At 50.0% G+C, this 22,380-nt stretch overlaps 1 protein-coding gene and 1 pseudogene across 1 annotated transcript in view; one reads left to right on the top strand and one right to left on the bottom strand.

The window, feature by feature from the left end:
* Positions 1-22,380, top strand: part of GALNT17 (polypeptide N-acetylgalactosaminyltransferase 17) — a 430,193-nt gene that overhangs the window by 80,812 nt on the left and 327,001 nt on the right. The gene's annotated exons all lie outside the window — the stretch shown is intronic.
* Positions 13,285-13,415, bottom strand: LOC125091193 (uncharacterized; annotated as a pseudogene).

Raw genomic sequence — 22,380 nt, 5'->3', positions numbered from 1 at the left:
GATGTCTTAACACCGTCAGCCCAGCTACCGTCTGGGCACGAGCCTGTCTCTTCCGGGTGATTTTGCCTGCCTAGAGATTTCTGAGCTGTGTGTGCTGACTCTCCATTCGATCGCACGGCTGTGGAAGGTGGGGGTTGAGTAAAGGAAGATAACTAAACTAGCCCTCCGGCACCTGTCCGGTGCTCCGCTGCTCTGGAATGGATCTTGCTTTCATCCATGGTGATCATTAGCCTTTGTCTTTCTTTCTGCAATGATAACCCACAGGACCGGACCAGACTGCTTTTATCTCCCACAGAGACCAGCCCCAGTGTTATGGATGCAGAGTCCCAGGAGACCCGTCTTGCGTGAAATCCTTTGTACCTGGCCGTCTCCTGCACAGTGAGGACGCTGGAGGCTTGCCTTTGCCCTTCACGATAAATAATTCAGTCCGGCCCCTCTTGGCTTCGCCCCGAGTTGGGAATAAGACCATCAGTCCAGGGTTTGTGACTTTACGACACAGACGCCCGCATGAGTCAGGATTTCTGGTTTTCAGGCTGCAGTGTACTTTTATTTTGCTGTTTTTTGTTTGCTAAGGACCTAAAGTGACTTGGATGGAATTGCCGCTGGAATAAATGATGTATGAAATGAGAAATCTTTGTCCGGTACTGCCAGGGGGAGGGAGAGGAGAAGGGAAGGCTTTCAGCAGCATTCCCAATACAGCCAGAGACACCAAAGAATGAGACAACGAATCATCATATATCTCTCTCCATTTTTACTGAAAAGCCAGGCTTTTATCACTTTTCCATTACCCCTTGGAGGCTCCCGGCAAAGGAGAGTGGATCTTAACACCAAATGAAAGCAAATTTTCACTTAGTCCAGACGCTCCCAGGGGCCGAGCACAGGGGACCCCCAGTTGTCTCTTCTGTGCTGTCTCTTCTGCTCTCCCAGGAAAGGAGCTGACGAGCTCATCCACACTAGGGTTTAAAGGGGAGATGATGCTTCATTGCTAACTTCCTTCCAGGGAGGTTTTATTCTGAATGGTGGAAAGCCTGGAACCAAGATCGGAATCTACCAGAAAGCAGATGAAGCTTCTCAGGGCTGGTGCCCGTGTCATTGGCTGCAGGATGGGTCTGATCTCCTTGTCACCTGCTTCCTCAGGGGCACTGCAGACTGCACACACTCTCCTGTCTGCAAGGCTGCGTCGTCTCCTTTCTCCAGAGCGGCCGCTGAGCTCCTGCTGTCGCACCTGGGAGGGCCAGGCCGGCGCGCACTCCTGGATCTCCAACTGACACCTCCGGTCTGCGCCGGGAATCTGTGACCAGAGCAGCGTGAGCTGGAGACGTGGAATCCAGGCCAGCCCTCAGCGGGACACCTGCCCTTGACCTCGCTCACAGCACTCGTGTCGGGTGTTTACGGAAGCTACACCTGCTGCCGTCGCTGCTGGCCGTACTGGGGGAACGTAATCATCTCAGCCACCGGAAAGAGAGAAGCACAGAGAGTCAGCCTGGGGGAGGAAACGATCCATACCCTGCTCTATTTTTGTCTCTTCTACAAGCTCACTGAGTGTCCTTGAGGGAACTGCCTTGGTTCTCGGTCATGCTCTGTTCGTGGCCCGGTTGAGTTTCGTTCAGTGTTTACCAGAACTTGCAGGGAACCGTGGGCCTCCCTGACAGCACACAGACATCCTGGCACTTGTTTTTTTTTGGGGGGTGGGGACGGAGTGTGGGAGGCAGGGCCATCCGTCATGGGAGAGGACTGGCAGTGCCCCAGTTCATCAGACCATAGGCACGTTGAATCTTTCCTTGTGCTGCCCTTTCAAGGACAGTCTTATTGTCCTTATTTGTAGCCCCAGTAGGCTTCCCCCCTCCCTCAGGCTGCCAAGGAGCTGGGCGAGCTGTGGTTTGCTGAACGGTTCCCCGAATACTTTCGACCCACGTACGTGCATCATTTACTTTTTTCCCATTTTCAAGATGAGGGAATTGAGGCTTTGGGAGGTCAGATTATTTTTCTGGAACACAACGGGAACCTCTCTCTTTTTTAGACCACAGCATGGAGCCTAGCACACAGGAGGGCTCAGTAAATAGTTGGAGGCTGAGAAGGAGTGTGGGGACCCTGGGGGGCTCTATCCATGCTCTGTCCTTGTCTCAGTGCCCTGGTTGGTTCACCTGTCAGACAACATGAGCCGATCCTTGTGTGTGATGGGGGATGGCTTGGGGAGGGAGGGCAGTAGTCAGCAGCCCTTTCTACCCCACCTGAGTTTGGAATCCCTTGAGAAATGAGCACAGGAATCAGGCCAGTGGAGTAGAAATGTATTCACGTTATGAGTGACAGAAGCTGGCCTCTAGGGGATGTGGATCCAGTCCATGGCCGCAGTGGGTTTCCTACTGTTTTGCCCCACAATTAAACTTAATCCACCAATCACAGCTGGAGCTGGACAGCTTCCCTGTGGGACAGAGCACACGCCATGTGGCAGACGGCGGATCAGCCACACTTGCTCAGGGCAGCTGAAATTGCCAGGGAGAGAGCCCTACGGGTGCGGGCCGCACAGTGACTTTCTTCTCGACTGTCCTAATCCGGTAGCTCACTCCGGTTCTGGAGAGGGGTCAGGGAGGAATTGGGAAAGAGGTACCTACATCCAGTGTTTATTAAACTAATAGGTCAAATATCAGAGACCGAGGGAATGCAGGCTCCCCTAGCCCTATGCATCTCCTAGAATCAGTGTTTGTTCTTGTCCCAAGTGAAATAATGAATGATGGCTTTCTTTCCAAGCAATTTAAAACGTGTCCTAGCAAGGAAACTGGAGGTAGCCTCCAAGGTATGCCTGTATAGCACATTTATGCCTGGGTGTAATCCTCTCCCCAAAGTGTGGATAAGGCTGTTGACTCATGCTCATGAACAGAATATAGCAGAAGTGACTTACGACACTTCTGAAATTAGGTTATAAAATTCTGCTGGGCAGTAACAGACCAAGACCAAGAACTAAGTCAGTTCCCTCGAGGACACTCTGAGCATTTACACTATCTGGGGCACACTGTCTCGGAACACACGTCTGGGAGAACCCCGTTGCCATGTCCTGCAGGAGGCAGCCCTGTGGAGAGGTCCACGTGGCAAAAGCTGGAGGCCTGTCAACAAACGTGTGAGTGAGCCCAGAAGGGATTTCCCCCCTCCCCACATGGAGCCTTCAGATGAGACAGCAGCCCCAGCTGACAATTTGATTGGAACCTACTGAGAGACCTGGAGCCAGAGGCACCACGCTAAGCTGTGTGGATTTCCAACCCCTGGAAACTGAGCTAATAAGTGTTGCTTGAAGCCACTAAATTTTGGAGTAATTTGTTGTGCAAAGACAGAGAGCCGATACAGAAAGCCTTCTCCTTCCTTGCGCGAGGGCCCTGCAACGTAGCATCCCCAAGAAGGCCCAGTGATATCTTCACCCTGTGGCCTTTTATTTGTAAGGAGCCGAGTCTGCCTGTTGGAAGCAGCTCAGCCAAACCAAGCCCAGGATTCTTTCTCACCCCAGGCCCCAGACTAGAGATACAGACGGGCTGGACCACGTGATTAGGCTCAGCAAACAGGTTTAAAAATAGCTTTACTAGCTCGCACTTCGAAATTTAAGCCATCCATTTAGGAAATATTGTGTGTAGCTGGGAAAAATGATTTTTACATTATTACTTTTCAAGAACAAAGTGATAAGTGACTCTGGAGTCAGGAAGTGGTTGTTTGCAGAGTTTATGAAAAATAAGCTGTCAACCTTGTCCTATATTACATTGGAGTCACTGGGAGTTAGAACTTAGTTTTCTTAAATTTGGGTGTTTTAAGGGATCTTGGACAATATTGAAATAAAAGAATGCCTCACAGTTACAAAGAAGTGACATTTCCCACCTTTCCCTCCAAGAATGGAACATTAAAAACATGCTCACTCCTTTGGAGCCTCACCGAGGGGCCCCTGTGCAGTGCCCAGGGAAGAGCCTGAAATAGAGACACATGTGTTGCCCCAGCAGCTGCCTTAGCTGAGACCAGAGAAATTGTCAATTATATTTAGATAAGCCATATTCTCAGCTACCAAATATACTTTCAGACGGCATTTGGGGGATCAGGCAGTTCTGTTTCCCTGGCTCGGAGCTTGTCCATAAGATCTCTGAAAGTGTTTTTTTTGGCCAACATACTTTGCATATTCCCAAAGTTACAAATCTCCAAGGAGGCTAGTGCCCTTGGGTGGCTGTGCTTTCTTGTTCTCTTTTTCTCAATTTGGTTCTTCTCCTAAGGGCTCTGACAGGAGAGTTGTTTGGGTAAGTCAGCTCCTTGGGGACAGGTGCCATGCTTCCTCTGTGTCCTTCAGCCTTTGTGACAAGGACCGTGTGTCTCCCGTTTTCCCCAGAGACAGGCTTTGTGGTGGGTACATGGCCAGTCTCCCTTGCAGTGTGGGTGCAGATATGTGAGCTAAAGGGCTATGAACAGAAGAACCATGTGCCATTTATAGGGAAGGAGAACGTGCCCCTCTTCCCTTTCCCACTGACCACTGGCTAGAAGGCAGATGCTATTTTGAGCCCACTTGGACCATAACGAAGAGGGTGGCTACCTGGGGATGGTGGCCAAGAGCTGGGGTCCCTGCCACCTGCGTCATTACAGCCAGTATCACTTCAGGTCCCTATCACACACAGCAGAAATTGTGTCCCATTTCATCCCCTGGTATGACCCCCGGGGTGTGCATCACTGGGCCTGCTCTGGAAGGTGCCCAGTGTTCATCGATTCATGTGGTTGAACAAGTCACCCCCCTAGGTAAAGATGGCCACCGCGGATGGTTGCAGATGGCCCCTTCCTCCTCAGTCTGTGGTCTCCCACCACTTGGGCCATTAGAACCTTAGAGTTGGAGAGAATCTTCTAGATCAGCTCTCCAGTGCACCCTTCACTGCCATCAATTTCTGCACATCATTCTTGACCCGTCTAGTTCCCAGCCTGACGATGGAACAGTATCAGACCTTCTTAATTGTGCCTAAGTAGACGTGCTGGAGGTGGTTTGCTCTGAAGGTGGATGTGTAGAAGCCAAGGGAGACGAGCCTGATGGAGTGAAGGAGGCAGCGGGCAGGGCTGTGTGCGGAGCCCAGCATTCAGCTTCAGCAGGATGCACGAGTAGCCTCATAAAAACAGACTACAGGCCCAATGGGCGTAGGAGAGGGAGCCTAAAGGACCTGTAGAGGGCTGACCGAGTGCCCAGCTGAGGTACTAGAAATTTCCAACAGTCCATGCAATGGTGTGATGCTTTCTGGAAGTGCTCAGCCATAGTGAGACAGACCCAGGGGCGTGGATTTTAGCCTTGATCCAGGGTAGGGTGAGACTGGAGGGTGCCCTGGAAGGCCAGGGGTGCTGGGGAGTCATTATGAGAGTGAGACAATGGTTTGGGGGCCAGCCTCTGGCCCAGGTGGGGAGAGAAAGGAGATGCAGGGGATGCTGGGTGGGAGGCTTGCGTTGGCTTCTTCCAGGTGTCGGGGGTTGGGGGGCCAAGGCTTACCTTCTGTGTGTCTGCCTGGGACAGTCCTGTGCATTTTCCTGACCATCCATCTTTGGGGTCTTCTAGTCTCCTCCTTGAGGGTCTCATTGCCCGCCCCCAGCCCCCATTCTGGGGCCCCACCCCCACCAGCCCAGCTCAGAACATGTCTCTCCTGGCTCCACAGCCATCCTCAGAGCTGTTCCAGCTCAGGACATCGTCCTTCGCTCCCACATGCTCGGCCCCACCGTGGGTCTGTCACCGTGAAGCGGAAGGCCTGCCCTCGTTGTGCTGGGTCTGCGCGCCTGGCACTGCCAGCCACTCCCTGCTTCCAAACCCCGTGGTGTTTGGTGTGTTCATTCTTCTGAGGGAGACAGAGCGCTTGGTGGTCAGGGGCTGAGATGTCGGGGTCATGCAGACCTAAGGCTGGACTTCAGCTCTGCCTTTTATTAGCCATGGGACCTGGAGTGGGTCCCTCCACCTCTCTATCTCCGTGTATAATGTGGGGACAAGAGAGATGCCAGCGTGAGGCATAAAGGGTTGTGTATGGGCCTCGCGGGCACGATCTTGGAGTGAAGACAGAGACAGGGTGCCTGGATGTGGCCGGAGCTTCGATTAGAACTCAACCAACCAACCCAGCCGTCTCTTGGGAAGGACCCCCCCGCCCCATGACGAGATGGGTATTTCTAAGGAACGGCCATTCATCTGTGTCACACAGCCCCACCATAGGCACTCTCAAATACCCCGTCGGGTGTTGGTGTGGTTTCTTGGCTCCCCGACGACCAGCAGCTCCGTAATTACGTTCTGACTCTGGGGCACCCCGTGATTCTTGTCTTCCACCCCCCCACTCTGTGGAACCTTTGTCACAGCCCACGAATGACGTACCTGAGGTCTGTGGATCTTTCCCACGGAGCACACGCTTGACTCTCGTGGGGGCTGTGCTCACAATGTGCTAAAAAGGTGAACTATAAAAAAACTGTCTTAGGGGAGATGGAGAGGAGAAGGGAGTTGAGGGAAATTGGAAGAGGAGGTGAACCATGAGAGACTATGGACTCTGAAAAACGATCTGAGAATTTTGAAGGGGTGGGGGGTGGGAGGTTGGGGGCACCAGGTGGTGGGTATTGTAGAGGGCACAGATTGCATGGAGCACTGGGTGTGGTGCAAAAATAATGAATACTGTTATGCTGAAAAAATAAAAAAAAAATTAAAAAAAAAAAACTGTCTTGATTTCGTGAAGCACGCTACAGTGCCCTTTTTCCTCGGCACTGCCTGTCCCCCAGGATCGAGAGGAGCACACAGGTCTGAAGTAGCTGATGATGTTAACTGTGACACCCCAAGCGAATCCCTTGTCCTCTGGGCTGGAAGGGAAGGGGGCAGAGACAGACAGGCATCACCAGGGCGGGTGCAGTTGGTCTGATGGGACTTTGTCACAAAAGAGTGGGGTCTCTGGAGGGCCCCCACCCACCCCCAGCTTACGTGTAGCATCTCGTTCTGAGTCCCTGAGAGCAAACAGTTCTGTGGACACGGGATGGAACTGGTTTGGGGTGTCGATTTTCTGGCTCTCTGATGGGCAGAGTTTAGAGATAATTAAAGGGAAGCCCATGTGCAAATTTGTATTTCAAATTAGCTTTCTGGAGTTGGAAATTTTGACCAAAAAAAAGGCACTAATCACTCCATAAAAACAGGGGAAACCACTAAGAGAAGGCTAGCGTGCTTCGTGAAGTCTGCAGAGAGGAGAATGTGTTTGCAGAGAAATCCTTGCTGTCCAACATGGTTGAGGTGTTGCCAAGACCCACGGCTTCCACCTAGCTGGTGGCCTTGTAAATTCCAAGTCACACTTTTGGAAAGCCACTTGGAAGTACATATCCTAAGCCATAAACATATTTCATACCTTCTGAACTGGTAGTCTCCCTTCTGGGGATTTATCCTAGGGCATTCGGTCTGAAAGGAAGAAAAATACCACAGTCGTGGAAGTGTTGATTGTCTTGTTGGTTTCCATGCCAAGGATTCGGAAGCAGCCGTAAGGACCAGCAGGGACGGGGTGGTGATTATTCCATAATCATAATTATGGGATATCGAATCACAGAGTATCAGCCCACCGTTAGGATATAATGACTAAAACCAGGTAGAAGTGTGTTTCTGTCTGAGCTGACAAGCTTTCATGGTAGAAGTCAGGGAAAACGAGCATAATGTCAGCTGCTCATTGTTCTGCGATTTGTACAGAAAATCGAGGTATGTCTGTGATAAGTAGAACCTGGAAGGCACGCAGAAGGTGAGAACGCTTGGTAGCTTCCCGTGGTGTAAACAGGACTGATTGCTTTTACTTTTCTGACCTCCGTTGTTCTTGTAATGCAGCTAAGATTCAGATCCTCGTCATGTCACGGGATTATTACAGTTTGGCCATCTGTAAAATGGGTATAATGCTGCGGAAGAGTATGAGCAGCTCAGTCCCTGTTCCCAGCCCAGGCTCCATTCTTGGCCTGTCCATATGTTGGCTCTTTTGGTCTCTGCCGCCTCCCCCAGGCCCCCCTTGGGCTAGTGCTTGCAGACAAGGGACAGAGCTTGGACAGTTTGTCCTGTGAAGGTCACTCGGAGCCGAGTTAGGCTTCCAGAACCACGTGGTTTGACTCCACAGGCAACACCCTTCACTCCCTCCCCAGTTTGGTCTCCTTCGCCCTCTGCTTTCCTGGAACTTTCCGAGTGTGTTGTCGAGGTAATGTATGCTCCCTTTGGGCTTGGCATTTAGTAGGAACTCGGTAAACATGAGCTGCTAATCACCATCCTCATTATACTGTTTGTATAATAAAGTAATAAGAAAAACAACAAAAGTAGAATGAGTACCTTGAGGTTCATCTGTGCGGGTGAATAAGGCTTACGTGACCTATTTTAACGGATTCTTAAGGTCCATCTTCAAATAAGAGCATCTATTACAGATTTTCTTATTATAACAAAGCCACGTTAGAATGAACATCAGAGGGGTGTCTGGGTGGCTCAGTCGGTGGAGCGTCTGCCTCCGGCTCAGGTCATGATCTCCGTGCTGGGATTGAGCTCCGCATCGGGCTCCCTGCTCGGCTGGGAGCCTGCTTCTCCCTCCGTCCCTGCCCTTACCTCTGCTCATGCTCTTTCTCTCAAAATAAATAAAATCTTTTTTTTTTTTTTTTTTAAAGAATGAACACTGGACACCTTTAGACTGGATGAGGCCAAAATGGGCCGGATTTTTCCCCAGCGGACTCAGAAATAGTAGCAGCGTGTTGTCCTTTCGACCTCTTTATTCACAGAGCTTTTGTCTCTCTGGCACCTGTGTTTCTTTAAAAGCATTTTCGTATTCATCTTTCCTCTCATTAATTTGATGAGACACATGGTGGTCTCTTCACCTAACAGATTGGGGTCTCTAACCCTGTTTTTTTTTGGATCATATTAGTGAGAATTTTTGAGTTCATGCCTCTAATACCCATATATCTGTTTACTTACAAATTATACGTGTGGCTCAAGTGCTAACGGACTAGCTGTGAAGGCGTGGAACGGCACGGTGAAATAATCATTGTTTAAAAGAACAGTTTTCGGGGCGCCGGAGTGGCTCAGTGCTTAACCGTCTGCCTTCGCCTCAGGTCATGACCCCAGGGTCCTGGGATCGAACCTCACATCGGGCTCCCTGCTCGGCGGGAAGCCTGCTTCCCCCTCTCCCACTCCCCTGCTTGTGTTCCCTCTCTCGCTGTCTTTCTCTGTCAAATAAATAAATAAAATCTTTTTTAAAAAAACCAGCTTTCATAATATTTGATTTAATAGCACAGAAAACCTTTATGCTTTCGTTAAAATATCATTGCTAGTCATAGTCTCAACGAGAGCAGTGTTAGTGGCTATGTTTTATTGTCTTCAGAATCCCGACTTAGTACTTTGTGATACGGTAACTCAGATGTCTGGTTTTAATTCAGTTATTTTCGGTTTCAGTAGCTGCAGATGTACCTCAAGGAGATATGTAGATTCGAGTGGAAGAGGTTCCTCGGTGCTGGTACTTACTAAATTATGACGCTCATTTTTCAGTCCCATCCGTGTGTTATGCAAAGGTTTTTGTTGAAATTCAGCTGGTAAATTCTCATTTCTCAGGACGTCAGTCCCTTGTTCTGCACACTAGCTGAAGTGGGCTGCGTTTCAATATTTTTAACAAATGGGTTTGAAGCCCACTGAAATTCATTTGGAAGACATTTACAAAACTCAGAAAATCCGTTTCCAAGTTTTTGAAGTGTGCAGATATGAGTTTTTATAAATCGAATTACAGTGTTTTCAGCCACAAATCATTAATCATGGAAACGTTTCCAAACATCCATTTACAAAATGCCTCTCCAATAGTACAAGTTTCTTTTTCTTTCTTCTCTCTCTTTTTTTTTTTTTTTTGTTTGGAAAGTGTTGCTTCCTCATTTATTGTTAAAACGTCATCTTTACCTGGAAGGAACAAATTCAGTGTATTTGTTTTTCCTGAAAATATCTTCTGGGTGCCATATGCTTTTGATAGTCACCTCTCATCCACGAAGAGGCCATTAAATTTTGAACTCTAAAAAAGTAATAACGCCTCATTAAGTTTTAAATTTGCAACTCGACTTGAGTTCTTTGATGCAAGATAACCAGGAAACGTCCGGGTGTTCCAGAAGATTCAGATCACTGCCCATCTTATTAAAGAGGTTTGGTAGATGCCTCCATTTTATTTTATTTTATTTTATTTTACTTATTTATTTGACAGAGATCACAAGCAGGCAGAGAGGCAGGCAGAGAGAGGGAGGGAAGCAGGCTCCCTGCTGAGCAGAGAGCCCCATGTGGGGCTCGATCCCAGGACCCTGAGATCGTGATCTGAGCCAAAGGCAGAGGCTCAACCTGCTGAGCCTCCCAGGCGCCCCGAGATGCCTCCATTTTAAAGATCGAGTGTTTTTACAATTGATGTCCCAGAGCCTTGGTTCCCTTTGCTACAGTCACTTGCTCGGAGTGAGGCACTAAGTGAATTTCCTTGTGCCTCCGTCTCTGTCGCGCGGCTCCAACCCTGTTTTTATTTCAGGCACAGCTACGGTTCTGTCAGGACCTACGCTGCGTTTCCTCCTGGAAAAGAGTTTTCATTTGGTTCAGAATATGAACTTATCGTAAGGCTTTTGTTAATTGCGCACACACACACACACACACACACACAGAAACACACCACGGTGGATCATTGCGGAGACAGAGTCTAGCACGTTTCATTCAGAGAGATCCTCACCCCAGAGCACCGCAAACCTCCAGCCGCACGCCTCTTCCTCGTGTGTCTCTCCAGATGGTCACCGCTGTTTGCAGTGCATTTTCCAAAGGTATTTGCTGACAAAGAAGTGCATTTAATTTGTGGGCACATTGTTCTGCGTGTGACAGTTAGGCTGGTTTTGCTAGAGTCGAAAGCACAAGTGTCTCCCCAACAGGGCTTCTTACCTTTCTCTCTTAAGAAACCTTAAAAGAGAATCAAAATTTTTTTTAAAGATTTTATTTATTTGAGAGAGAGAGAGAGTGTGCAACAAGCAGAGGGAGGGGGTCAAGGAGGCTCCCTGCTGAGCGGGGAGTCCAGTGTGGGGCTCAGTCCCAGGACCCCGGGCTTGTGGCCTGAGCCAAAGGCAGACACTTCACCGACGGAGCCATCCGGGCGCCCCAGGAGTCAAAACTCTGTCATGCGGCTTGGGGAATGTCCGGAAGCACTTGGATTGTGTCTGTATGACGTTAAGTATCACTGAAGACACCCAGACGACTCCTGTTCACTTTCCGTGTGTGTCCGTGAGCCTGAGGGTCTCCCGCTGTGCTCAGCCCGTCGCTCGAGGCACCGTCTGTTCTTCAGGGAGGGCCACTGTGATGAGATGGCTTTGCACCCTCGGATTCCAGTTCTCGTCATGCTGATCCCTTTTCTTCTTCTTGGATCTCTGTCTGATCGGCCTGTTTTTACCTCCTATGGTGGCTGACGACAAGCTCCCATCAGGGGGACAGTGTCTGCTTCCCCTGCTCGGTTGTTAGCCCGTGCTTGCCTTTCTCAACCTCATCCTCTGCACACGCGCTTTGTAGAAAACCTGTAAGTCTCTCACCTGTCTTACAGAGGCTGGTCTTGTTCAAGCCACGCCCCAGAATTTGCATTCGTGGGTGGGCACTTGTGACGGTGTGTTGGTCAGACCTGCCTGCCTGTGTTGTGTTCTCTGGGCCGTGGGGGTGCTGGGCTCACTCAGGGCACTGCTTTTTTTTTTTTTTTTTAACCACCTGGGACAGTTCCGCCAGTGGGAACACCACGGCGAAGGTGTGTGTTACGTGTGGTTCAATTCGATGTCCTGTCTCATTTTCAGATCAATAAGCATTACTGTCCCAGAAGCTGTAGTATAGGCTTGTAATCTTTTTTGTTTTTTTAAAGATTTATTTCCTTCTGGGGCACCTGGGTAGCTCCATCCTTGCATCGGCCTTCGGCTCAGGTCATGATCCTAAGGTCCTGGGACTGAGCCCGCATCGGGCTCCCTGCTCAGCGGGGAGCCTGCTTCTCCCTCTGCCACTACCCCTGTTCGTGTTCCCACTCTCACTGTCTCTCTCTCTCTGTCAATTAAAAAAATAAAGATCCAGGGGCACCTGGGTGGCTCAGTGGGTTGGAGCTTCTGCCTGTGGCTCAGGTCGTGATCCCGGGGTCCTGGGATCGAGCCACACATCGGGCTCTCCGCTCAGTGCAGAGCCTACTTCTCTCTCTCTCTCTCTGCCTGCCTCTCTGCCTACCTATGATCTCTCTGTCTGTCAAATAAATAAAATATTAAAAAAAAAAAAAGATCTGTTTCCTTCTTCAATTCTTGGAGAGACCGAGGAAGAGAGGGCATCTGAGTGGGGAAGGGGCGGGGGAGGGGTGGAGAATGTCAAGTAGACTCTGCACGGAGCTCCGTCACGTGACCTTGAGAGTGTCACCTGAGCTGAAACCAAGAGTCTGACGCTCAACGGACTACACCACCCGGGCTTATAATCTTGTATCTGCAGTTCCAGAAGTCAGAAAAAGGATAGGATCTAAACCCACAGAACATGCAACACCAAGAGTGAGCCCTAATGTAGTGATGGGCGTCGGGTGACATCAATGTGTCCATGGAGGGCTGTCGACTCTGGCAGATGTGGTGGGTGTTCAGTGTCGGGGAGGACGGGCCTGTGTGCCGGCAGGGGGATCTGGCAGACCGCTGTGCCTTGCTCCTAATCTTGCTTTGTGAACCTGAACGGCTCTAAGAGAGGAAATCCTTTTTTTTTTAAACTGATACAAACACTAATTCTTTCTTTTTTCTTTTTTTTCTATTTATTTTATTTTATGTTTATTTTTAAAATTAACATATAATGTGTTATCTGTTTCAGGGGTACAGGTCTGTGAGTCATCAGCCTTACACAATTCACAGCACTCACCATAGCACACACCCTCCCCGGTGTCCATCACCCAGCCACCCCATCCCTCCCACCCCCTCCACTCCAGCAACCCTCAGTTTGTTTCCTGAGATTAAGAGTCTCTTATAGTTTGTCTCTCTCTGGAATTTTGTCTTGTTTCATTTTTCCGTCCCTTCCCCTGTGATCCTCTGTCTTGTTTCTCAAACTCCTCATGTCAGGGGGTCATATGATAGTTGTCCTTCTCTGATTGACTTACTTTGCTCAGCGTGATACCCTCTAGTTCCATCCATGTCGTCGCAAATGGCAAGATTTCATTTCTTTTGATGGCTGCATAGTACTCCACTGTGTATATATACCACATCTTCTTTATCCATTCATCCGTTGATGGACATCTAGGTTCTTTCCATGGTCTGGCTGTTGTGGACATTGCTGCTGTAAACATTCGGGTGCACGTGCCCCTTCAGATCACCACGTTTGTATCTTTAGGGTAAATACCCAGTAGTGCAATTGCTGGGTCATAAAACTTCTCTGGTAACACTATAGAAATGATCCTTGGAAGTACAGACTTAGAAATGAAATCTTTAACAATAATTTTTTTAAAGGTGATAAAGTCTAACCCTATCTGAATAAAAGGCTCTTAACAGCATGTATTTATCCCATTTAGTGTAACTGTGTTTACAATGTATATTGGAGGGATAGTCCTGTATTCATTTGGGGAGCTGGCCTGGGCCCCCGAAGAGTATTGGGTCATATATGTAACTCCCCTAAACTCCGGCACTGAAACAGAGCCCAGCCCAAGGTTTTAGATATGGGACTGTGAGCCCGTATGGTCTTCCCGTGGCCCTGTGGATTGTTCTGGGCTCTCCCCAAGGGGCATGCACCCTACTCTGGTGCATGCAGGGGGGAAACCAAAGCCCAGGGGAGCTGTGTGTCGTGCCGAGTCACCCATCAAGCCAGGAAGAGGAAATGAGACGGGCCGAGTGCTGCTCTCCTTGAGCCACATCCTGTTGCGCATCTGAGAAGATTCTGGGTCCGGTTTCAAACCAGAGCTTCCCAAGAGAACAGGTCTACCCGCGGCCTCCTGCCAAGAGCAGGTGACCTTCACTGCCAGCATCAGCTGTGAGAGGCGGTGTCTGCAAGGGGGATGCGTCTAGAATCACAGAACGTTCGAGTTTGAACATTTTGTCAATGGATTCCTTTCTGCTTCACTCGCCCATTCAACACAATATTTATTGATCCTGTGCTAAGACTCAAGCTAGGGCTGGGGAGGGCGAGATCAAATGTCTGGTCATTGCCGCCTGCTCTAACAGTGTCCGCGGACCCCTGCGGACGGACGGGTATGTATGCAGACTGCACACGTACCGTCCGGTCCCGCGGGCTACAGGCCTGGGACTCAGGAGAGGCATCTCCCCTTAGGGAAGGAGCTCCTCAGTGGAGACCTGAAGGTGGACTGGGACTTTTCTCAGGTCCCTTAGCCTGGAGAAGGTGTTTTGGTTGACGGACTGGCTGGGTGAAGGCACGCGGCTGGCTGGGGGGCTTGCCGGAGCTCACCACGTCTTGGTGTACTTCGGTGTGGTCTGTTTCAGCTCGGTGTTGTCCGGGGTGAGCTAAGAAGTAAGCAAGGTGGGAGCGAAACCAGCCTGGGGGGCAGGGGTCCTGTCCTCGCAGACCCTGTGCTGGCGGGTGTAGATTTCCCACGTGGAGCCAGTGAACCGGTTTGAACAGGGGAGGGAAGAGTTTGTCTAGAAGCTCCCTAAGCCTCGGCCCCAAAGCAGCTCCTTCCGTGGCACCCCTGTGTGGATGGCTGGGTGGCCTCTGGTTGGCCACTTCTGGGACATTATTTGGTTAACATAGAAATTAGCTTCTTTTAGGTGGCTTATCATCTGTAACTTCCACTCGCTTTTAACACCTGCCCCTTTTAGGGCACGCTGTACAACTTCAGCGTGTCCTTTTTTGGGAAAAGGGTGCAAGATACTTCAATTTAATTCCTTTTGCGTTTCTCATTTTTCACACCAGTTGCCTTATTATTCTTAACTGTTATTAAAAGGAATGATAAAAAGTAATTAACCATCTGGAACAGATTCATGCTTCCCATTAGTCAGGGCATCCATTATAAAACCTCCCCAAAGTTCAGCCTTGGAAATAAATTCTCCACGTAGGTGGATTAACTAATGAATTTTTCTTCTCCAAAGGCAAGCGTGTTTTTCCCGGCACAGCCAGTTCCTTCACTGCCCATTTATCAAAGGGGAAAAAGTAGAAGTGAAAATGGAAACAACTTATCAATATAATTTACTGTGTTAAAGCTGTAGATTGGGTAGGTTTTGTAGGGCTTCTGCACCGAACTTTCCCACCACTCAATGGATTTAGTGTGGCTTTTCCCATTAGGTTATTCAGCCAGCGCTCCCTCTGAGGTCCTGGGGAAACAGCCTCTGTCCTTCCAGTCCATGATGGGGAAGCTGGGGATGGGTCTGTAGTGGGAAAGCACCAGGAGAATGTTGGAGGCCTCAGCTTGTCTCGTGTGGATCCCACTGTGACTTTTAGGGGTCCTTGACATTTGCCCAGAGGAGGAATTGTGTTGTAGTGGGTGAGCTCTATGTCATGCCTGGGTTCCCCAGATCCCCATCTCCCGCGGCATCCTGGTGTGGATGGGCTATCTGACTCCTGCAGGACCCATGCGACATGGCCGTGTTGGGCGGCCGTCCTGGCTCTCTGTAGAGAGTCGCTCCCCCCCTGCTTCTCGGGTGTCCCACAATTATGAATACCCAGGAACGAAGTCGGGATTCATCATTGCTTGTCATTTCCTCCAGATTTGGGCTGGCCTTGAGCGGACATAAGCTCAGCCGCCCAAGTCCCTCCTGGGGGAGAGGCGCCGGCCCTCAGTGCTTCTTCCTTGACACGGAACACAGGCCCCGGCCCCCAAGGGCTGCAAGGCTGACTCCCTGTCAGGTCTGTCGACAGGAGCGTTTGCTTTTCTCCAGATCAGAAGCTGTCCGCAGCCCCTGGCATTCCCAAGGTGCGAGGCTGATCCGGGGCCGACAGCGAACTCTTCACGCTCCTTGAACTCTCCTACGGCTTTGTAGTAGCCTGGTAAGGCTTAGCTTACTTAAGTACACTTTCCTTCCTGAAGCTTTGATAATGCGAGCTTATGAGTCGATTCTATCCCACAAATATTTGTACGCCGTCTTTCGTAGGCCAAGTCCCGTGCTGCAGTCCGGGGATACGGGGATGAGTGAGGGTCGGGTCTGTCCCCAAGGGGAGCTCTCTGTTGGCTGAGAGTTGCACATGCAGCGAAGTTACAGGTAAATATGGTCAGTGCTGTGAAGAGAGGGCTCGGGAAGGGGCCGCAGGGGCCTGGAGAAGAGCCTTTCCCATCTGCTGTGGAGGCTGGGGAGGACCTTCCGGGGGCAGGATTATACGTGTGCTGAGCCTTGATGCCTTCCTAGGGACTCACCGAGTTGAAAACAGTTGAAGCAGAAAGGACATGTATGGGAGCCTGGCTTGAAAGACTGGGGTATGGGGCATGGTGTTTTTCTTTTCTTTTCTTTTCTCTTCTCTTCTTTTCCTTTTTTAAAGGTTTTTTAAATTTTTATTTTTATTTTATTTTATTTTTTTTTAAGATTTTTTTTCTTTCTTTAACAGAGAGAGAGATCACAAGTAGGCAGAAAGGCAGGCAGAGAGAGAGGGGGGAAGCAGGCTCCTGCTGAGCAGAGAGCCCGATGCGGGGCTCGATCCCAGGACCCTGGGATCATGACCTGAGCCGAAGGCAGAGGCTTAATCCACTGAGCCACCTAGGAGCCCCTAGATTTTTTTTTTTATTTTTAAAGAGAGACAGAGCGAGCATGCACGAGCAGGGGGAGGGGCGCAGGGAGAGGGAGAATCTCAACCGAAGTCCCTGCTGAGCACAGAACCGGACCTGGGGCTTGATCCTGGAACCCTGAACCAAAATCAAGTGCTAGATGCCCGACCGCCTGAGCCACCCAGGCACCCCAGGGTATTTGTTCACAGAGGGTGAGGCGGGAGCCCCTCTATTGCCCTCACTTTAGACCCTGAGCCTGGCACACAGTGCCCGCTGGGAGCAAGGGGCCTGGGTGGAGACTCAGGACGAGCTTATGGGCGAGGGCTGGGGCAGGAGCTCCCACCGTCGGGAGGAGTGACTAAATATGGCTCTCTTGGGGACCGCCTGCCCAGGGGCGTGGAAAGCAGGGGTCAAAGCTGCAGGTCCCTGAGTAAGAGGAGGGAGCTCCAGGGGGAGGAGAAACAGAAACAGGTTGTTTTAGCCAGGGAGGAATAACCCCTGCATTGCCCAGGTTCGTATATGCCCGTCTTTACTCTTGCAGTAGATTATGCCCGAAGCCAGAGGGGATGGTTCTAAATTTATTTATTTTTTTAAAAAGGTTTTATTTATTTATTTATTTGTCAGAGAGAGAGAGAGAGAGAGAGCGTGAGCACAAGTAGGCAGAGAGGCAGGCAGAGAGAGAGAGAGAGAAGCAGGCTTCTTGCCGAGCAAGGAGCCCAATGTGGGACTTGATCCCAGGACCCTGGGATCATGACCCAAGCCGAAGGCAGCAGCTCAATGGACTGAGCCACCCAGGTGTCCCTCAATTTGTTTTTAAGTCCTAAGTACCATGATCTAGTAAAGTACTGTGAAAACATTTGGGAACTCATGCCACTTGCTGACAGTTCCAGAGCCCGTAGGATGGCAGAGTGAGGGGCACTGTGCTTCTGGAGCCTGTATGTTAACCCCAGCCCTGGGCGGCTCCCAGAGACAAGTGTTCACCCCGTCCCCGCCCTGCACCAAGTCCAGATGTCGAGAGTTAATTCCCCAGGGTGGTAATACTGGAGATGGGGGCCTTTGGGTGGTGAGTAGGTCGTGAATGCCATGAATGGGATTCATGGCCTTATAAAAGCAACCCCAGAGAGCTCCTTTGTCCCCTCCACCATGTGAGGGTAAAGCGAGAAGATGGCGGTGCGTTACCAGAAAGTGGGTCCTCATCAGACATGGCTCTGTGATTTGATCTCAGACTTCCCAGATTCCAGAACGATGAGAAATAATTGTTTCCCATTGGGGCAACCCAGTTTGTGTCATAATGGCAGCCCAAGTGGACTAAGACAGAGGCTTCCAGGTGAAAGCAGGTAGTGGCCCCTTTCCGGGGGTTCGGATCTCACTCAGGGAATGTGCTTAGTAGACAGTGTCACAGATAAGAGCGGACATAACAAGTTCAAGTACACACAGGGGATGGGGACCTCTGGTCCTTTGTCTTGTCCTGTGAACAAAAATTGAGGGAGCAGAGAAGTTGACAGAAAGGCCTGCATGTGTAGGGTGGGTGGGTGGCTGGGAAGCAGGGTGGTGAAATATTTGCACGTGTTTCATGTGGGAGAAGGATTCGTTTTTGGCTGATGTGGCCTTGGGGGCGGTACCTAGACGCTGCGTTGAGGTCGCAGATCTCCCTTAACCGCTGGTGCTGCTTAAAATTGCAACAGGCTAATTAGGAAGAGTAAGGCTCCCTGAACGAGAGGCAGAAACAGCAAAGCTGTTGTCAAGAGGTTCCTTCTCCGAGTAGGGGATCCACCAAATTCCTTCTCCGAGTAGGGGATCCACCAAATTCCTTCTCTGAGTAGGGGATCCACCAAATTCCTTCTCCGAGTAGGTCCCACCAAATTCCTTCTCCGAGTAGGGGACCCACCAAATTCCTTCTCCGAGTAGGTCCCACCAAATTCCTTCTCCGAGTAGGGGACCCACCAAATTCCTTCTCCGAGTAGGGATCCACCAAATTCCTTCTCCGAGTAGATCCCACCAAATTCCTTCTCCAATTAGGTTCCACCAAATGATTTGCAGCACCCCTTCGAGTTTGAGGGTTCTCTAAATCTCCTGATGCCTCTGTGATCCTGCCATTCTCCCCTGGCAGCTGGCAGAGGCCAGGCTGGGTGAAGACATCAGAAGCTGAGACGGTGGCTGACTGACACCCAGCCTTTGTCCTCATTATTTCAGCGTGTGGGATCCATTTGCCAAGAGAAACTGGGGAAAGTATTTTTAGCTGAGGCATTTGCTTTCATGGGACCCAATTTCCTAGAAAAACTCTGTTCCTCCCCTTTTCTGTCATACCTCCTCATTCCCCAGGATTTTTACTGCTTGGGGTGCTGTTTAGAGGATTGTTTCCTTTCTCATCTCTTAAACCACTTGGGTTCCAGAAGGATTAAAACCCAGGTGTTCAATTCCAGCCTAGAGAGACAGCCGCCTATTGATTGCAACAGAAAACACCCACCCCTGAGTTGGCGGCCGGGTTCAGGGCAGGGTTCTCAGCTTTGCCTGAACTCTGGAATCACTTGGGGAGGTTTGAAACATCCCAATACCCAGGCTGCATGCAGACCGATTCGATTAGATCTGGGTGGGGCCGGGCACCAGAGGTTAATAAAACTCTTCTGGTGGTTTCATGTGCAGTCAAGGCCGAGAATCATGGTTTAAGGTACATTCTGGATTCCCCTTGGAGGACCTGTTGGTCTCTGTTCCATTTTGGACCTTAAAGGGATGGAGAAAAGCAGCTTACAGTGTACCTGTGTGCTTTGAGGAAGTTAATCGAGTTCTCAGAGTCTCTGTATAGAACCCTTAGAAGTTCAGTTACGTGTGTCGTGTCCTCAACGAGTTTCCTGGCAAGGAGTTCACTCTGGTGCTGTTAGCTATGATGATGATGATGTTGATGACGACAGTATTGATGAGGGCAGTGACAATGAGGATGATGATGTTCGTAATGGTCATGATGACAGTGTTGATGGTGTTCATGATGATGACAATGATAATGTTGAGGGTGACAATGAAGATAATGGTAACGATAAGGATGACAAGGATGAAGACCACGAGGACAAAAGTGACAATGTTCCTGATGTTAGTGATGATAAGGACAAGGATGAGAATGACAATGTTGATGATGACAGTGTTCATGACGATGGTCATGATAATGTTGATGACGACAGTGAGGAAGAAGATGATGGCAAGGTAGAGAATGGTGAGGATGAAGACGACTGTGTCCCTGATGATGATGATGATGATGACGAGGATGAGGATGACGGTATTGATGACGACAGTGTTCCTGATGATGACAAAGACAACGCCATTGACAAGGATGAGGATGACATGTTGGGGATATGATGATGGCAGCAGTGATGATGACAGCCATAGTACACACTGGCTGGGCATACTCCTGTGTGGCTGTGGCCTCTGTACCAGGTGTTTTGCACATGAACTTCAGGTACTCCTCTCAGTAGTCATAGGTGGTGGTTACTATTAATATCTTGCCATTTCCACATCACCACCTCCATGGAGAATGATGACATTTGTAGAGCACATGGCAGGAAAGGCGTGACAGCTGCGGGGGCTGGAGGTGATGAGCTTGGTCCCAGTTCCAGGAGCCATGAGTGTGGAGGGGATCAGTATTTTGGGCACCCCTCCCCCCAGAATCCCACCTTCTAGCTGGGAAGTTCTGCCTTTTTCAGATGGTGATGATGGTGATGATGATGCTGATGGTGAAGTCGAGTGTGAGGATTATTGCTCTGTTGATCCCTTATGTACAAGTCACTTCTCATTGGCAGATGAATTACAGATCTTCACATGGTGTATTTTTAATTCTTAGGAATGTTTTGGGCTACATTGTATTCCTCCAAATTCACCTCCAAATTCAGATGTCAAAGTCCTTGCCCCGGAATTCCATACTCGGAATAGAACCGTATTTGAAGATAAGGTATTTAAAGAGGTAATTGAGTTAAAATGAGGTCTTTGGGTGGGCACTAATCTAATGTGACTAGTGTCCTTATAAGAAGAGGACATTAGGACACGGACTTGTACAGAGGGAAGACCATTTGAGGACACAGCAAGAAGGCAGCCATCTATAAGCCAAAGAGAGAGGCCTCCGAGGAAGCCAGTGATGCCCAGACCTTGACCTCAGCCTTCCAGCCTCCAGAAACCATGAGAACAGGGATGCCTGATGTTCAAGTCCCCCAGTCTGTGGTGTTTTCTTATGGCAGCCCCTGCAGACAAGCAGAGAGAAGGAGGCCTCTTTACCACTTCCCAGCACCTGCCTTTAGAACACCTTTGGGTTTCTCCTGCCTCTAGGAGAGTCATTCTCACACTGTAGCAGGTGTCAGAGCATCCAGAGGTCTTCTTAAAGCAGGGGCTTGGGCTTCACCCTTAGGGTCTCTGACGCATTCGTGTGTGGGATCAGGTGGGGCTTTGGAATTTGTTTCTAGTATGTTCCCAGTGTCTTAGTCCGTTTGGCCTACTGTAACAAGGGGCCAGTTCCAGAGGCTGGCGGTCCAAGATCAGGGTGTCAGAGCCCTCTTCTGGGTTATGAGTTGCTGATTTCTGGTTTCTGGTTGTGTCCTCCTCTGGTGGAAAGAGAGGGGCTGGCTCTCTGGCTTCTTCTTTCCAGGTCACTAATCCCATTCAGGAGGGCTCTACCCTCATGACCTAGTGAGTTCTCAAAGCCCCCACCTCCAGATATCATCACACTGGGGATCAGGGCTTCGACTCAGGAATTCCAGGGGACACAGACGTTCAGTTTGTAACACTGGGTGATGTGTATGTTGCTGGTTTGGGGGCTACACTTTGATAAACACTGTTCTAACAGTTATAGACCTATAGGTGGCTCCCAGCAGGTCCTCCAAGTCTTTTGATTTGGGGGTCCTTCTGGGTTCATCTGTGTGAAGAGGCTGGTGTTTCAAATCCTGCCTCCTATCCTCTCTCTGACCCTCTTTCCTGGGGCTGAGCGTGCAGTAAATGCTTCCTTTCTCATGGGCCTCTGTTGGCCAGGTGGAAGGACAGCACTTCTACCTAGTTTGCAGTCCCTCTCCCGCTATGGTTAGGGTTCCCCTCTGTTCTGGCCTCCCATACACAAGTATATCCCCAGGGTTACAGAACTGATGAAGGCAAACAGTCACAGTCATAAAGATACTGCGGAAGGGTTATCTGTGCCAAGACCTATGTGTCGGATACCATGTAGTGACAGAGTGCCAAGTGGCTTACGTTTGTGCAGGAGGAAAAAGACAGCTCAGCAGAGATAGTGGCATCACCACTGGGGTGTGCCTGGGGGGCAGAAATTTTCCCAGCAGAGAGGAAGGCATGCCAGGCTCCTGTCTGAGACCGTGGCACGTGCCACGGCATAGAGGTTGGCAGTGATCCAGCCTCTTGGGGGGAGAGTCAAGGAATGAAGGTGGGTTGGAGCACAAGTTCTGTGGGTGGAGTGTGGTGGGAGCCGAGGCAGGAAAGGTGGGTGCCGTTCTCAACTACCAGGACTGTGGTATGCATCTTAAGGAATGAGGACATGTATCTCGTGTCAATATATCTCCATAACAAAGGACTACAGACCTTGTGGCTTCAAACAGCATATTCATTCTTTTGTAAGTTATCATGGTCAGAAGTCTGAAGTGAGTCTTAAGGACTAAGGCCCATGGGTCGGTAGGGCTGTGTTCCTTCTGGAGCATCTGTGCCTTCCTCTGCCGGTTCTCTGACCACGCCCCGTCCTTGGCTTCAGGCACAGAGCTTG

The sequence above is a fragment of the Lutra lutra genome, chromosome 18 (genome assembly GCF_902655055.1).
Source record: "Lutra lutra chromosome 18, mLutLut1.2, whole genome shotgun sequence".
NCBI classification, from domain to species: domain Eukaryota; kingdom Metazoa; phylum Chordata; class Mammalia; order Carnivora; family Mustelidae; genus Lutra; species Lutra lutra.
The sequence above is the reverse complement of the archived record's forward strand: the minus strand, read 5'-3'. Positions and strand labels throughout refer to the sequence as shown.